Source organism: Felis catus, chromosome D1 (assembly GCF_018350175.1).
Source record: "Felis catus isolate Fca126 chromosome D1, F.catus_Fca126_mat1.0, whole genome shotgun sequence".
Taxonomy (NCBI): domain Eukaryota; kingdom Metazoa; phylum Chordata; class Mammalia; order Carnivora; family Felidae; genus Felis; species Felis catus.
This window is the reverse complement of record NC_058377.1, coordinates 98,196,027-98,213,945: the sequence shown is the minus strand read 5'-3', so window position 1 is coordinate 98,213,945 and position 17,919 is coordinate 98,196,027. Positions and strand designations below refer to the sequence as shown.

The window sequence follows — 17,919 nt, the reverse complement described above, 5'->3', positions numbered from 1 at the left end:
GCTCTCTTCTTGGTTGTTAGGAGACATTCATTCAACATTTACAAATCAGAATAGTGTTTTAAAGCTGAGGAAATAATTTTAATATTTTAATTAATGGAACCTCAAACCAGTACCGCTTAATCGGCACGTAGATAGGTATCCTGCATGGGAATTAGTTATCTCATCTTTATGTGAAGAGTGTTGGCTGACCTTACTCCCATTCCCATCCCTACTCACTTAACCACTACCAAATGTTACACTGAAAACCCCCCATTTAAAAAAAAAATTTTTTTTTTTAACGTTTATTTATTTTTGAGACAGAGAGAGACAGAGCATGAACAGGGGAGGGCAGAGAGAGAGGGAGACACAGAATCTGAAACAGGCTCCAGGCTCTGAGCTGTCAGCACAGAGCCCGACGCGGGGCTCGAACTCACGGACCGTGAGATCATGACCTGAGCTGAAGTCGGACGCTTAACCAATCAAGCCACCCAGGCGCCCCTAAAAAACCCCCCATTTTTTAAAGCAACAAAAGAAGAAAAAGATAAATTATCCGAGTGCCATTTGTGTTTCTGGCATTGTGTAAAATAAGACATAGGCAAGGCCTTATAATCTACATTAAGGCTTTGAGAGTTTTATCTTGGTGCTAAGGTTATTAGTCATAATTCACCTTTGTAATTTTTAAATTAAAAAAATTTTCTTTCATAGGTAATAAACTTTTCCTTATAAAAAAAAAAAAAAGGCCTTCCTAGTTCTAGAATGCACTCCTTGTGTCTAAGGTGCCTTAATGCTTCTTTAGACTCATATTTAGTAGTGCTGAAGCTTGGCTTTAAAATTCCAAGAATTGGATCTGCTAGGACATAGCAGTTTACTTTATTTATTTTTGATTTGTTTTTAAGTTTTATTTTATTTGAGAGAGACCGAGATGGTGCAAGTGGGGGGGGGGGGCAGAGAGAGGGAGAGAGAGAATCTTAAGCAGGCTCCTCACTGTCAGCTCAGAGCCTGATGCGGCCCTCGAACCCACAAAACTGTGAGATCATGACCTGAGCCCATATCAAGAGTTGGATGATAAACTGACTGAGCCACCCAGGTGTCCTGGGCAGTTTATTTAAACTACAGTATAGTCAGTTTTAGCAAGCTAGTTCAAGAGTTTTCTCATCGGTAGCATTCATATGTGCTTTTTACTTTGTGTGGCTCGGACCATGCCCTCGAAAGTATTTTATTATTTCTCAAAATAGTCTTATAACTGTACAGAAGGCTCAGTTCATGTCATGGATGGTCAAACTGAGGCAGAGACAAGAATGTGAGTAAGTTAATGGCAGAGCCTAATTTTCCTCTCTTAACTTTTGGCCTTTGTAGCCTCTTGTCTCCAAACTTTAAAAAATTATGACTACCAGTAAATGTATATTTGTATGTAATTTTATGAATTACTGTTTTATGTATGTTATAAAACATACGGGAAAGCTGCAATTTAAAAAAGGCTGATACTGGGGCGCCTGGGTGGCTCTGTCAGTTGAGCGTTCGGCTCAGGTCACGATCCCAGTGTGGTGGGATTGCGCCCAGTGTCGGGCTCTGCTATGATCTGAGCAGGGAGCCTGTTTAGGGATCTCTCTCTCTCTCTCTCTCTCTCTCTCTCTCTCTCTCTCTCTCTCTCTCTCGCTGTCTGTCTGTCTCTGTCACCCTCTACCCCCTCCCTCCCTCCCTCCCTCCCTCCCTCTGCCCCTCTCCCCATGCTGGAGTATGCTTTCTCTCTGTCTCAAAGAAAAAAAGTTAAAAAAAATAAAAATATAAATATAAGTTGTAATAATTCCTTCCATGGCCCCCTTCCATGTGCAGGGTGTGGGTGCACCCACTTGGTGACTAGTGCTCCAGAAAGGCCATTCTTCCGCAGAAGAGGCAGCCATGGGGACACCTGGAGGACAGTTGGCACAAGGTGTGGGGCTTTTAAGTTGGAGTGATCTTTTGCAGCTTTTTAATTTTAAAGAAACAGCCTTTCTTTCTGAGAAAGGCCGAAAGATTGAGAGTAAAGGCCTTGGGAGAGGTGAGCTTAAAAGACAGAAATATAAGCCTTATTTGTTTTCTTCTAGTTGACCAAAGGGAAGAGGCTGCCTACCCTGACAGCTCTTACTCCCACTATAGAGATGGCAGTGCCTTTTTCTGTTGTTGTTAGGCAGTTTATAGAACGCAGGATAGCTTGGTAAGCGTCTTCTCTGTGCCTGATATGACGTAACATTGTGGAGTATGCAGCATGCATGTTAAGTACAAGTGGTTGTATTTGGCTTGTTGCTGCAGCATTTTTGAGGATGTCATAAAAAGCAGTTCTCGTTCGATAGAGTTGGATACGTGCAAATTATTGAAATCATCATTTCATGAAGACCAAACTTTGTCACTTGGATTATTCTATTTAGTATTTGTTTATTTCTCTCCTCTCCTTTCCCCCACCCCCCCTACCAGTACTTCAGAGCAGAAATCTTTTTCTGAAAGGAACAGATGCTGTTAACTTATCAGGACCTGATACTAAAAAGCCTACAAAAATCTTTGTGCTGCTTATTTTCTTTATTTAATCTATATGCAAAGCATATTGTAATTATTGCTGTTAGAGGGTTTAAAACTGATGGTTCCCCACCCTTTTTGTGCACAGGGGAGATAGATTAGGAATGCCAAATGGACAAGTTGGTATAAAGAAATAATGACCACTGAAATAAAACAGGAGTTCAAATAAAAAGCAAACCACATACAAATGTAGAATGAAAATATCTTTTAGTAAAATGTTAGCATGCTGTACTTGGAACAGATGCCACATTAATTCAAAAGAGAGCCCAGAAAATGTGGCAACTTTACGATGTCAATGGAGGGAGCTGCATAGTTCCTTTTCTCATTGTGTCAAGTTCTCAGTACCTCTAGGTCCAGTCCTGTTCTTCTGTATTTATTTGTTTTTACCCATAACTTGTTAGCATACCAGTATTAAATCCATGCTCATTTTTATTTATGTAATTAAACACATTGTCATAGTAGTAGATATTAGGGTGAAAAGCCCAGTGACTTGTAATGCAACAGCAATGATTTTTGTTTTAAATATGTGTATGAAAATATTCAGAATCTGAGGTAAAAATGGATTTTTCGCTCACCTTTCAAGGCACATTTATGATAATAAGATAGTCTTAAGAATTGAGACTTTCAAAGAGGGCTAGGCTTTTTTTTTTTTTTTTTTTTTTTTTTTTTTTTTTTTTTTTTTTTTTTGAGGCCCATCCTTTTTTGAATGTAGAATTTGGACAAGTTACAAAACTATGAGAATTTTGCATTTTTTTTCTCATTTAAATTTGTAGTTATCATTGGACATTTGTTATGATTTTTAAGTAGCTTAGATTCATTCATTCCTTTTGTGGTGTTTTTTATGGTGTTTGGGAAGAAGAAGAAAGGGTATTGGAAGGGTACTACTATACACACTTGGATACTTCCAGAGTGACATTCATTTTATAGGAGATTGCACTGGGACATCTCTGAATTGCCTGTTCCTTGCAGTGCATGGTTAGCGTGGGTCTGAGTGTGGAGAGAGATGGGCTAGGGGCTCTTAACCAGATTTACAGTGTGCCACTTCCTGAGCAGTGCAATGATCTAATCACTAGGGGCGTATCCCTTGTGCCTATAAAGAAGTCTGGTGTGCATGCTTAGAAGAGTACTACTACTTTTCTCTTAATTAGTCAAAGCACGAAGGCTTACAATTTAGTAATTTTGTTGGAAAGGTTAGAAGTTTTGTTTTCATGCAATTCAGGTGAAGGGAAGTTTTTAGCATGGAAGTAAATGAAGATCACTGGTTAAGTATCAGGTCGACACAGTTTGCATGGGTTCAAATCCTGGCTTTGCCACTTTACGGTAGCTCTGTGATAATGGTCAAATCACTTCACCCTCTGTGCCTCTGCCTCTCTTCCTTCGTAAGTAAAACATGAATAATTAATAGTACCCATAGCTCGAGAGGCCAGGCCGTTACGAGGAATTGGTAAGTTAATGTACAAACTACAATAAGTTCTTGACACATAGTAGTACTAAATAAATGGTAACTGTTGTTAGGTATTAGAACTTAACCTTAATTCCCAACTCCTTTCTTCGCTTCTCAAGGCCTCAGACAAATGTTGCATAGTGGGAAAAGAGCCTGAGCTTTGTGGTCTGACCCCTGGGTTGGAATCTCTGTACAACCACTTAAAGTTGAGTGTGTGACCTTAGACTGATTATTTATGTTCCCTTCAACAAAGATGTCTCTTATACGAGCACTGTGCTGTTCATTTGGACTTCAGTTTCTTCATCTGCAATGTGGGAATGATAGTACCAACCTTCTAGGATTGATGTGAAGATAAAATGAGGAAATCTTAAGACACTTGATAAGCAATAGCTGCTGTTAGCAGTGTTATGGTTATAGTCCCACTAGAAGATTATGGGGAAAGAGTAAATATGGAGGGCTTAGCTGGAAAGGAGGGTTTTTTTCCTGAAATGTCATGGTGAGAAGAGGTATGGATGGGAAAAGCGTATCTAATGAGTTCTTGTCTGTGAAAGTTCCAGGAGAAATAGAAAATATGTGGGCATATGTCAGTTTTAACAGACTTTAAAAAAATATCTCAGGGCACTTTATGCTTACTAAAAGACTTAGTGATATAAGCCTTTTTTTTTTTTTTTTTTTTTTTGCATCAACAGAGTAATGTGGTTTACAATATGTCACTTAGCATGGAGTCAGTAGTAGACTAGGCATTCTAACTCAAAAGTCTAAAGTCCTAATCAGCTGGTAAGTCCACTGGGTCGGCTGCTCAGGATAAATTATGTGTTTAACCCTTGAGAACACAGGCTTGGGTGGATAACTAAGGGAAACAATTGTAGAGGCACACACACGCTTTCTAGTAACGATGGACATCATTTATTTGCCTTCTGATTTTGGGCATTTTGCCTTTGTGAAATTTCCTCTCATCTGGTGCCTGGTCTTTTCTTATGGTAATTGTTATTTTCTTTCTATATTTAATTGTCATATGTTACCTATATTGAGCCTAGAAACTGGGCCTAAGAATAAGCTGATCATAAGAAAAGCAACTCTTTAAGTTTCTTCCTTACAGTGATCTTAGAATTAAGATGTTTTTTGGTAAAGTATTTGAGTTTTTAATATGTCCATTAGTGTGTATGTATGTGTGTGTGTGTGTATCTAGTAAGTGAAATCAGTAATTGAGGGAGGGGGAATGATCATTAGTGTGAAATAGAATTAATTTTATTCATTCACTACGAATTCGGATCTGAAACTTTTTGATCTTTGATCTGTAGAGTTTTTTCCCTAGGATTCAACAAATGTATTTTTAACAGCTTATCACAACACACTGAATATGGCATGTGTTACCACCGATGAGCATTTGAGTTAAAGTAGAATAATAGCTTCCATTAACTTTTTGTTCTTATTTACTCAACTGTACCAGTTCATAAAGGCCTAGTAGGTGGGTAGAAGCATTTACTAGATTTTATTTTGTCTGTGTTCCTAAAACAACGTTTCTGCTTTCTGAGCAGAAATTCCAACAAGTTTGTTTTGATAAAGTGCGGTACTTACTGTATGGTTTTCTTTCAATTAAAAAAAAATGTAATGTTACTTTACAGTTGCTGGAGTGGTCAGTAAGTGAAGCCTTGTAGTTCTAGAATTAGCATAGTATATGCGCAGTATTACATTTTCTTTATGTAGGGCTTAGAAAAGTTGGCTTCTCTTGGGTGAATGGAATTTTAGAAAGTTTAGAAGTGTATTTCATCTTAATGAATGCAGGAGTTAGAAGTAGACCCTATGAGGTCTTTGGGGTTGATTTAAAGAATTGCACAGTTTTGAAAATCAGTCTGTCTCTACCCGATTTGTAAAAGGTGGGCCACTGCTGCCCGGGCTGAACTGTTAGACTTACGTGGAAACCTGTCTGGTTCAGGGGTGCGTTAACTGTGTTATAGAGAGGTGCACATCTATTACGCATACTCCCTCTGTTGCCTTTCCTCTCCCCTTTTCTTTACTGTCTCTTTGCCATCTCTTCTCTGTGTACGCTATCCCGTCTGCTCTTGATCTGTCCCTCCAAAGCTACCACCATCTTATTCTGTCTCTCTTAAAAACAAAACGAAATGCTATCGTAATGATTAGTTTTTAAATGTTTTTATTAAATTTTTAAAAAATATTTATTTTTGAGAGAGAGACAGAGACAGAGCGTAAGCAGGGGTGGGTGTCAAGAGGGAGAAACAGAATCTGAAGCAGGCTCTAGGCTCCGAGCTGTCAGCACAGAGCTCGACACGGGGTTCGAACCCACGGACCATGAGATGATGACCTGAGCCGAAGTCGGACGCTCAACCGACTGAGCCACCCAGCTGCCCCTAGAATTTCTTTCTTTAGTCTGTAAAGTACAAAATGTGGCTGTGATGCCTTGTTTTTAGGCATTGTTGGCATTTCATTAGTTGGTAGTTGCAAATAGACCTTTTCCAGATTTCTCCTAGTGGTTTTGAACTGTTAACTGAATTGTTTTGGTAAGAAAAGTAAAACTTGGAAATTAGCTGTGGCTAAATGTTAATGGCTATATTGGATTTAAATTCAGTAGCTTCTAAGATCTATCCAAGGCATTTCATCCGTTACATAGTTATACATACTGAAAAACATATTTGAGAAAAGAGTTTTCACTCTGTAGGATTTTTAAAAACCTCTTTTCATGGAAATTTAAAAACATATGCAAAAGCATAGTGAATAATATTAGCAAACCCCACATACCTCTTAACCCAACTTCAACAGTTATCATTTTGCCAATGTTTACAGTGTGTGAAACATAACAAGGAAAGTAATTTTATGTTTTTAAAACATGCAGTACAAGTAGATCTGTTGGTATACTGGAAAAAAATGTGTGTGAGAATGTTAACTCTTTTCATACATTGTAAATTTAATACTGGTAACCACACTTCAGGATAATACTGCTTTCATAATTTGTCTTTGAACTTATTAAAGACATCAGCCACTACTGCTAGAAAGATTTTAGTTTTCTTACCCCTTCTGTCTTTAGAAACTCTGGATTATTAGTTTTGAATTTACTATCCTTGTTAGTTTCATTTTATTTTATGTACACTTGCCTGTTGGCAACTTTTGTATGAGCTACCAGTAATGGTCTTTTCTAGAATATGTAGGGCGACTTAAAGTTGGAAATTACAAAATCTTGTTCTCAGCATTTTATCCTTTGAACGAACGTTCTATTTCTGTGTCACCTGGTTCTATTTCATCTGCGTGTATGTATCAATTGACTAAGGAATACATGTTATTACTTGTTAAAATAGTTTGTTGAAGAGGGAAGTTTGATTATCTGCTATCCCTGGACCTGATAACAGTGATTAGGAACTTAAGTTATTTGCTCCCTCGTTCACTTCTCTTTGGAGTAGTAAGTTGTGCATGTGCCTGCAGTTGTGGGGCCTGCTCATTTCTAGTCACTGCAAGGTGATGGTAGCCTTATTTTGAATTTCCTTGCTTTTATTAGTTTAAATTAGACCCATAGGAGTAATTATTCTACCCCAATGCATGAGGAAGCATAGTCATTGGGTGTTGGGCATCTAAACCCGCATGCAGTGCATTGAAAAGGTATCTTCAATGTTATGATGCTGTTTGGCATATTTAGTTTAGTGCAAGGAGTGTACTTATTTAATAGGACCTGTAATAAGCTTCCTTTATACCAAAGATATATTTTTAAAAATTATACCCAAAGACGACTCTATAGTATTCCCCAGTAGAGTTCATCTAGAGCAGCAAAATCTTTCTAAAATAAAACTTATTCCTTTAACCGGTATTCATTTAAGTGGGTTTCTCTGTACTTGGTTTCCATGGAAATAGCGAATAGCTAACGTTATTTATAAGGTGAAAGTAAAATAGGGTGCCTAATGGGACCCCATGCTGCTCTGATGAAGAGACTTAGGAAAAAAATCCATGCTCATGGGATTTTTTTTTTTTAACAAGGTTAATGGAAGCCCTGATTTCAGTCTTCTGTAACAGAACATATTTTTGGTTTTAAAGGCTAGCATTAATATCAAGCAAACTTCTTTTTTTTCTTTTGGTGTATATTGCTTTCACTTTCAACTTTTAGGACCACTTACTTATCAGCATGATTGAGGCTTTATGCTTCAGACTCGTGTTTCTTTGTGGTTTTTGTTTCAAAAGTTAAAACCTCCAGCATATTGTAGCTTTTTCAGTTTCTCATTGCCATTTTAAAAATGCAGATAAAAAGCTAAATGTTCATTAATGATAGCAGTGATGATAAAGAATCAATATGTTGGACTACATAGGTTTTTTTTCTTTTTTTTTTTTTTTTACTATGAGTGTTTGGAACCATTTTTAGCTTTCAGGCCTTAAGTCAGGGTTCTCTTTTATTTGTGTTGTGGAGCTAAACCTGTGTAGAGAGAAAAGATTCCCATTTTCTTTTGGGGTTAAAAACGGGGCAAATCTTAATTTCTCTCTCTCTTTTTTTTTTTTTTAAAAAAAAAAAGGATTGTTGCCAAAGCATTTTAATTGAAATGAATGTTAATTCTTTTAGTCTTTGAATGTGGATTTGGAGTAAACCTTTCCTTTTTCCTCATTTCTTCGGTAAGGCCTACTCTTAGTTTTCTAGGCCTACAGCAAAGCCTTGCATCTCTTAAACCCCTTCAAGTGAAAGAATATCATTCTCTTTGTGTTTGTGTTTGTGACTGGTGTGTGTGTGTGTGTGTGTGTGTGTGTGTGTGTGTGTGTCACTAATTTTTCTATAGCCTGAAAGGCACCTGCTCATTTTCCAGCCTGGTGAGTACAGCAGTGCTATATTGAGAAGTGAGGCAGTATGGAACACAATAAGGTGCAATAATTTTTATTTAGTTACTTTTGGTCGTCCTTGGCAGCTTGTGATTGTTATCCGTTCGTCTGGAAGTACTCTGTGATTATTCCTGGCTAACAGTGCAGCAGGAGTTTTCTTCTGTGTTTTAAAAGCCAGGGTTGTAGTGTACTTAGGGCTCCATCAGGGGAGGAGTTTTTGTTTTGTTTGTGTGTGTGTGTTTCTGGCTATAGTTGGGTTTACTGTGCTCTAATTTTTAAAAATTTGGCTGTCTTCATCCTGTTGAATTTTTGCAAGAGGTATTTTGTCTCCAGCAATTCACTAGTTTCTTCTGTGCATATTGGTTGGTGCTATTTTATAAAATTTCCTCAGTGTGTCAGTTGTTTTAGTTTAGCCTTTTCTTGTATATTTTTAAAATCAGGTGTTTACTGGTGACCTTCCTTAATGACTTCTGTTTGAATTATCTTTGTGCTTTAGAGACATAGGAATTTGGGTCTATTATCCCATTTCTGGGAGAACAAGTCCCAGTAGTTGCAGTTAGTGCAGTAGGAAGGGTTTTCATAGATGCAGTGCTGGGCATTGATCCTCCTCCTTGGTGCTTATGGTTTACACCCAGAACTCCCATTAGTGTTAATAGGAGACACTTGCTTAAATCCCTGTACACCAGCATAAACCCAGACTCCTTTGTAACGCCTTATAGGTAGCTGAGTTGTTTTTTTGTTGTCGATGGCAGGAGTTTTGGTCCTGGGGTTAACTGATTATTAAGATAAGAGTTTGAGTTATCTTGGGATATGGGTGATTTACTAAGTCTGATCTGTAATTAAGAAGTTTATGTTATGATTAGACTCCAAAAACATTTACAGCTTTGTGAGCTGTGGAAGCTTGTGAATAAGGATTTTTGTACTTTATAGCATGATGAAGCAAGATTTCTTCTTCCCATTTATTTCTTCTAGTACTTCTCAGCTACAAAATAAATGATTCTACAGGTTTTTATACAAATTGCAAGAGGACTTGGTAAAAGTTATATTTTTATTTGTGAGCCTTCCCACAATTACTCTCTGACCTCTTAAGTCTTTTGTCAGCTAATGTTGCTCACAGTTTCAAGCATATAGAAGCTAATAACGTGCACTTTCTTAGAGGTTGGACATTGCAATCACTGGTCAAGTATTAGGAAATCACTGTTTACTGTGCCTATATGTGAACTGTGGATTTTTATTACTTTCATTTATTTATGCACGGTATAATGGAAGGATTCCTAGATTGAGAGCAGTAAATCTGGGTTTTAGGCTGGGATTTGCCTCCTGCTATCTTTGTAGCTTTTGGCTAGTCATCTAGACTTCTTGGATTGCTGTTCCCCTGTGGAATGAAGGAATGGTTTTGGTACTCTGGGGTGTCCATTCTAGCTGTAGGCTATTTGAAGGCCTACTTTCCTAGGTACTGAAGGAAATAGAGGACTAGAAGGCAATGATACCTAATCCTGGCTGCCCATCAGACTCTTCTGGGGGAAGTTAAAAAAAAATACAGCTATCTGAGCTCTAAGTCAGACTACATGAATTCAGAATCATTAAGGGTAGAGCCTGTGAATTTATGTATTTTTTGAAATTTTAGAGTTATCCTGATCAAGGTTTGAGAATGACTTATACAAGGCATTAATTCTAGTCTGCTTTGTGTGTATGTGTGTGTGTGTGTGTGTGTGTGTGTGTGTGTGTGTATAGTCAGGCAAATAAGACCTGTAAGTTACAATGTGAGACCGTATGTGGTTAAATTTTAAGATGAATGTGAGTGATGATACACTATCTGGGAATTCAAAGAGAGGAATCGCTGGGATTTGGGATGGTTATAGGGAAGGTCTCCATTTATCACTGAGTCTTTATCTGGACCTGAATGACTGCCTGAGATTTGGCTAGGTGGAGAGAAGGTGAAAAGGGTGTTGTTGGTAGAAGAAAGAACATCCTCACAGAAGTTTGGGGAGAGGAACAATTCTGATGACAGTTGTAGTGTTTACTTTATTATTCTACTCCTGGAACTGCTGTATATTTCCTAAACATTTTGAAAGAGTATACCATGAAGATATTTGATAGAAGAGAGTGTTCCAGTCACAGGAAAAAGCAAGTAGAAGAGCCCTGAGAAGGGAACTTGTTTGGAGTTTCTGAAGTACAAAAAAGAGGTCAGAATGGCTGGAGCAGATTAAGCAGTGGGGAGAGGGGAAGAGATGGGGTCTGAGAGTAGCAGAGGCCCAAATCACTTTGAGTCTTGTGGGCCATTACAAAATTTTTAAAAATCTTTTTGTAAAATTTATTTTTGAAAGAGAGCATGCACGTGTGCAAATGGGGGAGGGGCAGAGAGAGAAGGGGACAGAGGATCTCAAGCAGGCTCTGTGCTGACAGCAGAGAGCCTGATGCGGGGCTTGAACTCCTGAACCATGAGATCATGACCTGTGCTGAAGTTCGATGCTTAACCTACTGAGCCACCCAGGTGCCCCTCTTGTGGGCTATTTTAAAGGACTTACGCTTTTTTTCTGAGTATGATGGGAAGCCACTGGAGGATTTTGAATAGAGGAGTGACCAAATCTGTCTTGGATTTTGAAGAGGCACTCTGGCTGCTGAGAGAATAGACTGTGGCGAGACAAAGATGGAATTGGAGAAGGAGGTTAGGAGGCTATTGTAATAATCTAGGTTAAAGGTGATGGTGGCTTGGACCAATGAAGTTGTAGTGGAGGTGACACAGTGGTCAAAGTCTGTGTATTGTTCAGGTAGAGGCAAGATGGTTGGCTGTTAGATTGGATATAGGGTGTGGAAAAAAGAGAAGTCAACCATGACTTTAAGGTTTTGGCCTGAACGGATAGGTAGTCCAGAATTTAGTTTTGAACTTGCTGAGCTTGAGAAACCTATTTGACAAGTGTTGAGTGGGCAGTCGGGTATATGAGTTTGGAATTCAGGGGAAAGGTCTGAGCTGGAGATAAAAATTTGGGAGTCGCCAGTGTACAGGTCCTTTTATAGCCATGAGAGTGGGTGAGATTACCTAACAGGAAGAGTTCCAAAAACTGAGCCCTGGGGCAGTTCAACATTTTGAGGTCTTGAGAGATGAGAACGAACCAGCATGAGAAATCCAGAAGAGTGGCCAGAGAGATTAGGAGGAAATCAAGATCAGGTGGTGTCCTGGGAGTCAGGAGAGAGTTCCAAGAAGGAAGTGATGATCAACTGGATCAAATAATACTGATCAAACATAGAAGTGAGGGATGAGACTTTTCTGTTGGCTCTAGCAATGGGGAGGTCATTGGTGATCTTAACAAGAATGGAGGGCAAAGCCCTAATGGAGTGAGTTCAATGGAGGATGAGAAGGGAGGAACTAGAGACAATGAGTATGGTTAACTCTTTCTGGGAGTTTTGCTATAAATGGGCGCATAGACATGGGGCGGTAACTAGAGAAGGATATGGAGTCGAGGGAGACTTTTTTTTTTTTTTTTTTTTAAGATGGAAGAAACAGAATGATCCTAGTGAGGGGGAAATTGATGCTTCTTGAGACTGAGGGGAGAAGTGCTAGAGACATGTCCATGAGAGAGTAAGATTAAGAGGGATGGGGGGACACAGGGATGATTATGACATCGAGACCTAACGGACTAAATCTCATTAAGCAGGATTCTGTTTTTCCTTTTGAGTACTTACTTGCATTTCAATTTATTTCAAACTTATTATGCTTTCTGTTGGAAGTTAGGAAGGGCAGATAAAAAGCAGTAAAACTTATTGTATATAAAATTAGTGTATCAGCTTGGTGTAGTAGAGAAGAGATTGAATCTTCTGCGTAAGGTGACATTTTAAAGTGTCTTTGAATGACAATTATCTGTGCTATTCTAGTCCCTTATCAAAATTTATGATTGAGCACAGACTATAAACTTAATTGTTCAAACTTGTAGTGGGATGAATTTTAGCCTAATTTAAAACGATCTAATGTTAAACCTTTTTTCTGTAGAATTTGTTTATATTTTTCATATACAAAGGTTTTAGATATTTTTACAAAAGGTCCTTAAGTTGTTATTAATCATCTCTGATTTATTGATGATATTTTAAATTTTACAACCATATTAGAAATCTGAATGATTCATTTCTTTACCAGCTCTAATTAAAGCAGCTACCTGTGAAGTTCTGGAGAGGTGAACCATCTTCAGTTTGCAAAAAATCATGGGAAGTTATGTTAGCAAGATAAAATTCATCTGTAAAAGCAAAGATAATTTCATTTAGTTCCACTTGTATGTTTTGAGTGTATTTTTTAAGAAAAAAATCTATATTGGAAAATTTTAAGCAGATATGGTTCAAATTCGTAACTACCTTAGCTATGAGTGTCAAGAGTATGTGAGAAACAAATTAAGTGGACTTTAAATCAGCTTAACATGAGGAAATCAAACTTGCATTTCAGACTTAAATACATTTTACATACAGATAGTGTTAAAATACACATTTACATACACATCTTTTTTGCTCACTCTTACTAAATTATAGAAATAAAATCTTTTCTTTTTCATCAGTTTCCAAAGGGTAGTTGATTAATAATCAGTCTTCAGAAGAAACACTTTGGTAGTTGTGATGCGTAGTGTTTAAGAATCACTAGTCTAAAAATAATTGACTTTTTTTTTTTTTTTTTTGGTATCTGAACCTCTTTGTAAACCTTATTAAAGCTGTGGGTCCTCTTCCCAGAATTCTTACACGTACAGAACTTAACATATAGTATTGTAGGGTTGGCAGACCACTCTGAAACCCATTCATGAGGATCCCTTAGGCTTAACAGAGCTCAAATTTTAAGACCTGCCCTACATAGCTTACTAATATGATTTTTCCTTAAAAATTTATATGGAGACTTTTCCAAAGATATTTTGCCAGGATTTACTATAGTTTGTTTCTTAGAAGTGTTACTGCTGTGCCTGGTTAAGAGGCGGTGAGGTCTAGTGGAAAGGCCAGCTCAGTCAAAGGAATCTCCAGGTCTGTAAGCTTTTCTCCAGCTTTACAACCAATTGGTGTGTGACCTTCGGGGAAGTCACTTAACCTCTTAGGCTTTGATTTCCTATGTGCTATCTGCAGTCCCTGCAAGCAGTTTTATGAGTAGTTTTATGATACATTGGTTTCATGATGTCATGGTAAAATTCTTTATCAATTTGGGATTAACTCTGCGATTGATTTTTGGAGAAAATGCCCTAGAGATAAAGTGTACATCCATTGTGTCTTTTTACTAAGTATGACTGTTTAGAAGAGTTGATGTGACTCTACTTTCTCAAATGCCACATAAGTAAAAGTAAAAATCCTAATTCTATTCCGATCACTTTGAGTTTCAGCATATTTTATATGTTCTGGTTATAAACCATTGTTATATGTGTTGGAATTGTCATTTCCAATTCTGTGGCTTGTTTTTTCATTCTCTTAATGGCGTTTTTTTTTTTTTTTTTTTTGATGAACAGAAGTTCTTAATTTAGTACAATATATCAATCTTTTCCCTTTCATTATGCTTTAAAATGGTAACATCTCTACTGTTTTTATCCAAAGTCATTCACTTAACAAATAATGCTGTGGGAGATTGATGCATAAGAAATTATCACCAGCATGAAAGAGCTAATGAGAAATGTTTAATAGGGAAAATAAGTGAAGAGTTAAGGGTCCACTCAATTCGTTCATTTAACAGATATTAATTGAGCATTTACTACGTGCCTGGTACTGTTCTGAGTAGTACAGAATCCTGTAGGTACCATCTGTAATGTTAATAAATCCCTTTTTTTAAGTGGAGATATTATTGACTCATACAACATTATGTCAGTTTTAGTTGTACAGCATAATGATTTGGTATGTGTACGTATTATGAAATCATTACCACAGTAAATTTAGTTAACATCTAAACTTTTAGTTAACATTTAGTTACCACACAGTTACAATTTTTCCTTTCCTTGTGAAAATCTGCTTTTTAATAACCACATCATTCTACAGACCTTTGCATGATTTTTTTTTCATTGAAGTCATTCTCATCTTGGTGATTAAAATAGCCATTTATGTGGACTTGAGAACTTTCAGAAATACTGCTGCTAAAGAAAAGGCAGGATAAAACGGCAAATTGAATTTCTTTTGGAAATGTTAACTGCATGAATTGGGGCCCTTTTAAATTATCTCACTGTATGTTTGGTGTGACTATACATGATTAAATAAAAATTTATAATCTGGGTAACAAGATTTTTTGAAATATCCCTTGAAATGAGAACACTATTGGAATAACATCAGTCAACAAACATACTGTGTTTAAAGCATAAGGAAGTTTCAGAGCATGTCATGTGGAATTTATATAATTTAATACTAAAATATTAGGAGAAAAGTTTTAATTTTTGTTTCCTAATGTTTTTTTTAACTAAAAAAGAAGTTTGGGGTGGGGATGAGTTAAAAATAAACAATATAGCCTGACTTGACTTTTCTAACTTTGAAGTCAGCTTAATGGAGTTTAGTTAATCTTAAAAAAAAAAAAACCAAAAAAACACAGTTGATAAAAGCGTCATTGAGCATTAGATTGAGATCCCAAAACCTTAATTTTCTTTCTGGCTCTATCACTGATTAAACGTGGCATAGAGAAAGGCACGTTTGTGTTGTGTGGTTTACAGTCTGAAGTGGTGAGACTTGAAGGATGTGAATGAAAAGTGTAATTGAAATTACCATATGGGTAAAATGCTGTCAGTTTTAAAGGCTTATATAAGACAAGTCCATTTTGAGATTAATTGAAAAAAAGCCTTTTAAATAGACCAAACTAAGGGCCAGTGATGTTAGCTTCGTTTGCTGGTATAAAGCCATGAACAGTGAAGGCCATTTGTTGGAGATGAGCCTGTATTTGTGTGTTATTTAGATGAGGTACCTTTTATTTCTGTGTGTCTCTTAGGAAAGGGAAACTGTCAACTACTTTTCCTTGTCTTGAAAAAACTGTGGAAAAATGAAAAATGGAAAATTAGAGATTTAACTGCCTTTGAATTTTTTCCTTGCTGTGAAAACTATGTCTCTTCCGTTTTGGGGGATGGGGGGGGGTGGGATTGGTTAAAGCTTTGGGGATTTTTGTGTGTTTTGTTTTTTTCTTCTTAAAATCTGATAGAAATCTTTTAAGTCTTCAGCTTTTGATGACATGTCCTAAATCTGTGTTTTAGTCTAATTCCATTTTCCCCTTCTTCTGCTGTAGGGAGCAAGAGAGCCGAAGGACAACCAGTTTCCCCAAAATTGGTAAGTACTTTCTTGAGGCAGGCCTAGTGTGCCTGATGCTAGTTGGGTAATAATTCAAACGTTCAGTGATTTTTTTTTTTTTTTTTTTTGTGCAAAAAAGCTTTCTCCCAGAAATGAGGCTTTACTGTTTGCACTGAGTGAAAGTGAATTTTTGTCTAATTTCACATAGCTATATCGCAAATGCATTTGTGTTTCTAATAATACTGCTAGGCTTGCATGTTCCTACATTCGATAACCTGTTAAAATGGAAAGGTCCCCTTTGCCAAAAATGTCCTTAATGCAGTGGTTAGAGCTGAAAATTCTGAAGTCAGGAATTTCAAAAGTTAAGGTTCCTATTGTGTTTTGTATCACTTAATATGCTGTTAAATTTGATGGCCTTAGTATATATGTGAAATGGCTAGGTTAATGTAACTATGGGAACCTTGACTTTGAAATTTGGGACTCCTAAGCATTTATATCCTTAAATTTAATGTTGGATTGGCTTCATGTCTGATAGTACATTTTCAGTGTGTGTTGTTTGTATAATTCCAAATGAGGAAAGAATAAAAAGAGAGAGAGTGAAACGTAGCAGTGTGAGGGCATAGAGGCAAACACATTTTTTCCCTAATATCTGCTTTAATATCTACTCTAACAGCTTATAAGTTGTCACACTTCAGTCATTTTTTTGAATGTCTCATTCAGGATTGCACATTGCGCAGGGCAGTCTAGTGACTAAGAATCAAACAAATATCAACCTTATTTGGAGAGCATGTATTATGATAAAAAAAAATAAACTTAAACAAGAGAGCTGGAATAGGATAGTTCCCTGATGCAAGGCTACTTCTTTTTGTTTTTGTTTTTGTTTTTGTTTTTTAAATTCTCTCTCTCAATTCATAATTAACTTAGTGGCTGGAGTAGATATTTGGTTAAGGCTTCATTTTGATAATTTACTGTCCTTGAGGTGTTTCTCTTATCTTTTAGGGATTGGGCTTTGAACATGAAAGGGAGGCATTTGAACCAGTTAACCTTACATCTGACTACCTTTTTATTCTACTTGCCTTTCCCTCATGGAACCTTTTTAAATAAATAATCACGAACCTATAGCCCTTTTCTTTGAGATGTGATAGAATCACAGAATCTTAGAGAAGGGACCTTAAGGGCTTTCTCTTCCAGCCTTTTACCAGTGTGGCAATTTCTTCTCCTGTGTCCCTGTCAGATTGTTATTCGGGTACATATTGAATACTACATTTAAAAAAAAAGTGTAGCTCATTACTTTCTGTAATGTATTCTGAGCAATTCTAGTTCCACAGAAATGAGTAAATATTATTGAGGTGGGGTGGGGGTGGGAAAAATGTTCTGTGGTCAAATAATTTGGGAAATGCTGCGTTAAACAAAGTTAAACAGGTTTCTTTACTGCAGGACTTCTCAGAACCTTTAATATGCTAATGTGCATTGTGAATCTCCAAGAGGGGGATATGATATGCAGCATTCTTGAATACTTCTAATGACAGGGAGCCCACTACCTCATAAGGTAACCCATTCCTTTTTTGTACAGCTCTAATCCTTAGCTCTTCCTTAAATTGATCTGAAATCTATCCTCCCATAACTTCCACTTCTATTAAATTCTTACTGGTTATGCCGAGACCACCACATACTCTTGTGTTACCCTTTGTGTAGTAAATATGTATATGATTCTGGCCAGGACTGTTTTTAATCATTAAATAGCATTCTAGTAAATGTGTCAACCAACTCTAAAATCTCGGCCTCATTGTCACTATGTTCTTAGACACTCCTCTCCAGCCTCCTTCATTCTGAATTTCTTTGAGTTTTTAAATTTACTCCCAGTGTTCTTGTTGTTGGGTATAGTTGGGATGATTTTAGTGGATGTGCTTGATTTCCGTAAAGGGTAAGAA

The 17,919-nt window shown here is 37.1% G+C and overlaps 1 protein-coding gene across 27 annotated transcripts in view; it reads left to right on the top strand.

The window, feature by feature from the left end:
* Positions 1 to 17,919, top strand: part of PHF21A (PHD finger protein 21A) — a 195,739-nt gene that overhangs the window by 11,774 nt on the left and 166,046 nt on the right. For 22 of the 27 annotated variants that reach the window (XM_045039209.1, XM_045039208.1, XM_045039199.1 and 19 more), the window contains 2 exons: positions 15,987 to 16,027; positions 17,426 to 17,537. The gene's annotated coding sequence lies outside the window, so the exon portion shown is untranslated. Of the gene's footprint in view, positions 1 to 15,986; positions 16,028 to 17,410; positions 17,538 to 17,919 lie in introns of all 27 variants that reach the window. The other 5 variants (XM_045039193.1, XM_045039197.1, XM_045039196.1 and 2 more) reach the window with 2 other exon arrangements.